This window comes from Macaca thibetana, chromosome X, assembly GCF_024542745.1.
Source record: "Macaca thibetana thibetana isolate TM-01 chromosome X, ASM2454274v1, whole genome shotgun sequence".
NCBI lineage: Eukaryota > Metazoa > Chordata > Mammalia > Primates > Cercopithecidae > Macaca > Macaca thibetana.
The window spans coordinates 57,581,970-57,587,985 of NC_065598.1; positions in this window are offsets into that span (position 1 = coordinate 57,581,970).

The following is a 6,016-nucleotide window of genomic DNA, read 5'->3' on the forward strand; positions in this document are numbered from 1 at the left end:
CTCTTTTCCACAATGGTTGAACTGGTTTACAATCCCACCAACAGTGTAAAAGTGTTCCTATTTCTCCACATCCTCTCCAGCACCAGTTGTTTCCTGATTTTTTAATGATCGCCATTCTAACTGGTGTGAGATGGTATCTCATTGTGGTTTTTATTTGCATTTCTCTGATGGCCAGTGATGATGAACATTTTTTCACGTGTCTGTTGTCTCTATGAATGTCTTCTTTTGAGAAATGTCTGTTCATATCCTTTGCCCACTTTTTGATGGGGTTGTTGGTTTTTTTTCCTGTAAATTTCATTGAGTTCTTTATGGGTTCTGGATATTAGGCCTTTGTCAGATGAGTAGATTGCAAAAATGTTCTAGCATTCTGTAGGTTGCCTGTTCACTCTGATGGTAGTTTCTTTTGCTGTGCAGAAACTCTTTAGTTTAACTAGATCCTATTCGTCAATTTTGGCCTGTGTTGCCGTTCCTTTTGGTGTTTTAGACATGAAGTCTTTGCCCATGCCTATGTCCTGAATGGTATTACCTAGGTTTTCTTCTAGAGTTTTTATGGTTTTAGGTTTAATATTTAAGTCTCTAATCCATCTCGAATTAATTTTCGTATAAGGGGTAAGGAAAGGGTCCAGTTTCAGCTTTCTACTTATGGCTAGCCAATTTTCCCAGCACCATTTATTAAATAGGGAATCCTTTCCCCATTTCTTGTTTCTCTCAGGTTTGTCAAAGCTCAGATGGCTGTAGAGGTGTGGTATTATTTCTCAGGGCTTTGTTCTGTTCCATTGGTCTATATCTCTGTTTTGGTACCAGTACCATGCTGTTTTGGTTACTGTAGCCTTGTAGTATGGTTTTAAGTCAGGTAACGTGATGCCTCCAGCTTTGTTCTTTTGACTTAGGATTGTTTTCGCAATGTGGGCTCTTTTTTGGTTCCATATGAACTTTACAGCAGTTTTTTTCCAATTCTGTGAAGAAAGTCATTGGTTGCTTAATGGGGATGGCATTGAATCTATAAATTACCTTGGGCACTATGGCCATCTTCACAATATTGATTCTTCCTATCCATGAGCATAGTATGTTCTTCCATTTGTTTGTGTCCTCTTTTATTTCACTGAGCAGTGGTTTGTAGTTCTCCTTGAAGAGGTTCTTTACAACCCTTGTAAGTTGGATTCCTAGGTATTTTTTTCTCTTTGACGCTATTGCGAATGGGACTTCATTCATGATTTGGCTCTCTGTTTGTCTGTTACTGGTGTATAAGAATGCTTGTGATTTTTGCACATTGATTTTGTATCCTGAGACTTTGCTGAAGTTGCTTATCAGCTTAAGGAGATTTTGGGCTGAGACAGTGGGGTTTTCCAAATATACAATTATGTCATCTGCAAACAGGGACAATTTGACTTCTTCTTTTCCTAACTGAATATACTTGATTTCTTTCTCTTGCCTTATTGCCCTAGCCAGAACTTCTAACACTATGTTGAGTAGGAGTGTTGAGAGAGGACATCCCTGTCTTGTGCCAGATTTCAAAGGGAATGCTTTCAGTTTTTCCCATTCAGTATGATATTGGCTGTGGGTTTGTCATAAATAGCTCTCATTATTTTGAGATACGTTCCATCACTACCGAATTTATTGAGAGTTTTTAGCATGAAGGGCTGTTGAATTTTGTCAAAGGCCTTTTCTGCATCTATTGATATAATCATGTGCTGAGTTTGGTTTGCCAGTATTTTATTGAGGATTTTTGCATCGATGTTCAACAGGGCTATTGGTCTAAAATTCTCTTTTTTTGTTGTATCTCTGCCAGCCTTTGGTATCAGGATGATTTTGGCCTCGTGAAATGAATTAGGGAGGATTCCCTCCTTTTCTATTGTTTGGAATAGTTTCAGAAGGAATGGTACCAACTCCTTCTTGTACCTCTGGTAGAATTCGTCTGTGAATCCGTCTGGTCCTGGACTTCTTATGGTTGGTAGGCTATTAATTATTGCCTCAATTTCAGAGCCTCCCTTTGGTCTATTCAGGGATTCAACTTCTTCCTGGTTTAATCTAGGGAGAGTGTACATGTCCAGGAAATTATCCATTTCTTCTAGATTTTCTAGGTTTTTTTTTTTTGCATAGAGCTGTTTATAATATTCTCTGATGGTAGTTTGTATTTCTTTGGGGTCGATGATGATATTTCCTTTATCATTTTTTATGGCATCTATTTTATTCTTGTCTCTTTTGTTCTTTATTAGTCTTGCTAGCGGTCCATCAATTTTGTTGATCTTTTCAAAAAAGTAGCTCCTGGATTCATTGATTTTTTGGAGGGTGTTTTTGTCTCTGTCTCCTTCAGTTCTGCTCGTTCGTAGTTATTTCTTGCTTTCTGCTAACTTTTGAATGTGTTTGCTCTTGCTTCTTTAGTTCTTTTAATTGTGATGTTAGGGTGTCAATTTTAGAACTTTCCTGTGTTCTCTTGTGGGCATTTAGTGCTATAAATTTCCCTCTACACACTGCTTTAAATGTGTCCCAGAGATTCTGGTATGTTGTATCTTTGTTCTCATTGGTTTCAAAGGACGTCTTTATTTCTGTCTTCATTTTGTTATGTACCCAGTAGTCATTTAGGAGCAGGTTGTTCCGTTACCATGTAGTTTAGTGGCTTTGATTGATTTTCTTAGTCCTGAGTTCTAGTTTGATTGCACTGTGGTCTGAGAGACAGTTTGTTATAATTTCTGTTCTTTTGCATTTGCTGAAGAGTGCTTTACTTCCAACTACGTGGTCAATTTTGGAATAAGTGCTATGTGGTGCTGAGAAGAATGTATGTTCTGTTGATTTGGGGTGGAGAGTTCTGTAGATGTCTATTAGGTCTGCTTGGTGCAGAGTTGAGTTCAATTCCTGGATATCCTTGTTAATTTTCTGTCTCGTTGATCTGTCTAATGTTGACAGTGGGGTGTTAAAGTCTCCCATTATTACTGTATGTGTGTCTAAGTCTCTTTGTAAGTCTCTAAGGACTCGTTTTATGAATCTGGGTGCTCCTGTATTGAGTGCATATATATTTAGGAGAGTTAGCTCTTCCTCATGAATTGATCCCTTTATCATTATGTAATGGCCTTCTCTGTCTCTTTTGATCTTTGATGGTTTAAAGTCTGTTTTTTCAGAGACTAGGATTGCAACCCCGGTTTTTTGTTTTGTTTTGTTTTGTTTTGTTTTGTTTGCATTGGCTTGGTCGATCTTCTTCCATCCCTTTATTTTGTCCTTATGTGTGTCTCTGCATGTGAGATGGGTCTCCTGAATACAGCAAACTGATGGGTCTTGACTCTTCATCCAATTTGCCAGTCTGTATATTTCAATTCAATCATTTAGTCCATTTACATTTAAGGTTAATATTGTTATGTGAACTTGATCCTGTCATTATGATATTAGCTGGTTAGTTTGCTCGCTAGTTGATACAGTTTCTTCCTAGCATTGATGGACTTTACATTTTGACATGTTTTTGCAATGGCTGGTAACGGTTGTTCCTTTCTATGTTTAGTGCTTCCTTCAGGATCTCTTGTAGGGCAAGCCTGGTGGTGACAAAAATCTCTAAGCATATGCTTGTCTGTAAAGATTTTATTTCTCCTTCACTTATGAAACTTAGTTTGGCTGGATATGAAATTCTGGGTTTAAAATTCTTTTCTTTAAGAATGTTGAATATTGGCGCCACTTTCTTCTGGCTTGGAGAGTTTCTGCCAAGAGATCCACTGTTAGTCTGATGGGCTTCCCTTTGTGTGTAACCCGACTTTTCTTTCTTGCTGCCCTTAACATTTTTTCCTTCATTTCAACTTTGGTGAATCTGGCAATTATGTGTCTTGGAGTTGCTCTTCTCGAGGAGTATCTTCGTGGTGTTCTCTGTATTTCATGAATTTGAATGTTTGCCTGCCTTACTAGATTGGAGAAGTTCTCCTGGATGATATCCTGAAGAGTGTTTTCCAACTTGGTTCCATTTTCCCTGTCACTTTCAGGCACATCAATGAGACGTAGATTTGGTCTTTTCACATAAACCCATATTTCTTTGAGGCTTTGTTCATTTCTTTTTCTCTTTTTTCTCTAGACTTCTCTTCTCACTTCATTTCATTTATTTGATCTTCAGTCGCTGATACTGTTTCTTCCAGTTGATTGAGTCGGTTACTGAAGGTTGTGCATTTGTCACATAGTTCTCTTGTTATGGTTTTCATCTGTATCAGTTCTTTTAATGCCTTCTCTCCATTGGTTATTCTAGCTTTCCATTCATCCTTTCTTTTTTCAAGGATTTTAGTTTCTTTGCACTGGTTACGTAGTTCTTCCTTTAGCTCTGAGAAGTTTCATTGACTGAAGCCTTCTTCTCTCAACGCGTCAAAGTCGTCCTCCCTCCAGCTTTGTTCCATTGCTGGTGATGAGCTGCATTCCTTTGGAGGGGGAGATGTGCTCAGACTTTTTGAATTTCCAGCTTTTCTGCACTGCTTTTTCCCCATCTTTGTGGTTTTATCTGTCTTTGGTCTTTGATGCTGGTGACGTACTATTGGGGTTTAGTGTGGGTGTCCTTTCTGTTTGTTAGTTTTCCTTCTAAGAGTCAGGACCCTCAGCTGTAGGTCTGTTGGAGTTTGCTTGAGGTCTACTCCAGACCCTGTTTGCCTGGGTATCAGCAGTGGAGGCAGCAGAAGATAGAATATTGCTGAACAGCGTGTGTTGCTGTCTGATTTTTGCTTTGGAAGCTTTGTCTCAGGGCTGAACCCTGCTGTGTGAGGTGTGAGGTGTCAATCTGCACCTAGTGGTGGATGTCTCCCAGTTAGGCTACTCAGGGGTCAGGGACCCACTTGAGCAGGGAGTCTGTCCCTTCTCAGATCTCAACCTCCATGTTGGGAGATCCACTGCTCTCTTCAACGCTGTCAGACAGGGACATTTACCTCTGCCGAGGTTTCTGCTGCTTTTTGTTTAGCTATGCCCTGTCCCTAGTGGTGAAATCTACAGAGGCAGGCCAACCTCCTCGAACTGAGTTGTACTCCACCCAATTCGAGTTTCCTCGTAGCTTCGTTTGCCTACTTAAGCCTCAGCAGTTGTGGGCACCCCTCTCCCAGCCTCGCTGCCACCTTGCAGTTAGATCTCAGACTGCTGTGCTAGCAATGAGAGATGCTCAGTCGGCCTGGGACCCTCTGGACCATGTGTGGGATATAATCTCCTGGTGTGCCATTTGCCAAGACCCTTGATAAAGCACAGTATGAGGGTGTGAGTTACCCGATTTTCCAGGTGTTGGGTACCTCAATTTCCTTTGGCTAGGGAAAGGAATTCCCTTCCCCCTTGTATTTCCCAGGTGAGGTGATGCCTCACACTGCTTCAGCTCTCGCTGTTCGGGCTGCACCCACAGACCAGAGCCAACTGTCTGACACGCCCCAGTGACATGAACCTCGTACCTCAGTTGAAAATGCAGAAATCACCCATCTTCTGTGTCACTCACTCTGGGAGCTGGAGTTTGGAGCTGCTCCTATTTGGCCATCTTGGGCACGCCCCCCACAATGTATGTTATTAGCAACTATATATTCAATGAGTTTACAGTTTACTGTAGGTGTGGGGATTTGTTTTTGATTTCTGTGTTCTATTCCCTTGGTCCCTGTGTCTGCTATTTATGTCAGTACTATGCTGTTTTAGTAAAAAGCAAGTTAGATTGCATGAAATAAATACACGCATCACAAAGCATATTCACAGATAGCTTGTTTCTCACTTTTATCCCTGGATATTTGGTTTCTCCTTATAGTACTCAATGGGTTCAGAAATGTCTCTTCATAGATCCTGCAATAAAAGAGTTTATTCAGCCTGCTGAATCAAAATACAAGTTCCACTCTTTAAGATGAATCCACACATCCCAAACCGTTTTGACAGATAGCTTGTTTCTAGTTTTTATTGTTGGATATTCAGTTTTTCCTTATAGGTTTCAATGGGCTCAGAAATGCCCCATTTCTACATCCTACAACAAGAGTGTTTCCAAACTGCTAAACCAAATTACAGGTTCCATTCTGTGAGATGAATCCACACATCACAAACCATT